This window comes from Cryptotermes secundus, unplaced genomic scaffold, assembly GCF_002891405.2.
Source record: "Cryptotermes secundus unplaced genomic scaffold, Csec_1.0 scaffold19889, whole genome shotgun sequence".
Lineage (NCBI taxonomy): Eukaryota > Metazoa > Arthropoda > Insecta > Blattodea > Kalotermitidae > Cryptotermes > Cryptotermes secundus.
In genome coordinates this window covers 1-1116 of record NW_019723215.1, presented here as the reverse complement: position 1 = coordinate 1116, position 1116 = coordinate 1, and the positions used below count along the sequence as shown (strand labels likewise).

Sequence of the window (1116 nt, the reverse complement as noted above, 5' to 3'; positions counted from 1 at the left end):
GGTGAACCACAGAAAAATCACCACCTCCAAGAGTTCCTCTTTTAGACTACTTTCCCTGTTTGGCTTTATGCGTATCTCCCTATCACTGCTACACAACATCTCTGTGAACACACTTCCATGGCCATGAGTACACATGCAACAATAAAAGAATTATTGCATGCATCATATTCTATGTGGTCAGTGTCATATCAAAGGAAAGTAGGCAATGAGCCGTTCCCAGAACTTCTTGCTTTAATGAATGCAATCTATATTACAGAATTTATTTTAAAGTTTCAATGCTTGTATTGAAATGGTGTCATTTTTTGGAACAACTCTCTTTAATGATCAGAAACCTACCCTTCTATCCGTATAACGGTTAGAAATGTCAAGTAATTTTTGTGTCTGACAAATTAACTGCAAACTTTCAGCAAACAAGTAAGTTTTTGGTAGTCCTGCAACCTGGTGAAGGGGTCACAGGAGGTCAGTCAAGAATGTGTTCAAGAAAATATTTTTCTGTAAATTAGGAAAGTATTCCAAACTGAAATACTTATTACAGTGTCACAAATGTCCAAATAATGTCTGGGGTCAAATCCTCTGGATACCTACTGAAATATTTATGGTACATCAGTGCTGTGGCACTTTAAAGGTGTATAATAAAATGAATGTTTTATGAGGTATCAACCTTGAAACTGCGGCCAAGCAGACAAACGATGTACAAACTCTTTTAGAAGTTCAGAATATTCAGGAGGAATTTTACTTAATTGTACTGATGGTTTGGTAATCATTTTGGGTTGTGCATGTCTTTTGTCGGTTTCAGCCATTGTTCGACAAGAAATTCCTCCAAGACACTCAGTAACTGTTCGAATTACATGATTGGCATATTTATTCCAAACAAAGTCCTCCAAATTGTTTAGTACAAACTTACTAACTTTTAAAACCCAATCTGTGAACTCCGGTTCCTTTGACTGCGCACCTGAAATCTAACATTCACATACATTATTAACTACACTGGCCACAAAAGCAGTTTTGATAACTTAAACATTTTATTAGTACACGCTTACCAGTCGTCTTTCTGAGGCATTCAACAGTAAATTCTGTAACACATAACTACCAAATGGATCAGAACAGAGAAGATGT

General features: G+C 36.3%; 1 long non-coding RNA gene across 1 annotated transcript; it reads right to left on the bottom strand.

Moving 5' to 3' along the window:
* Positions 1 to 844: 844 nt before the first annotated feature.
* Positions 845 to 1116, bottom strand: LOC117282095. Its single transcript, XR_004512703.1, has 2 exons — positions 1041 to 1116; positions 845 to 959 (listed from the first exon to the last, which is right to left on the bottom strand). It is a non-coding gene; the product is annotated as an uncharacterized LOC117282095 (long non-coding RNA).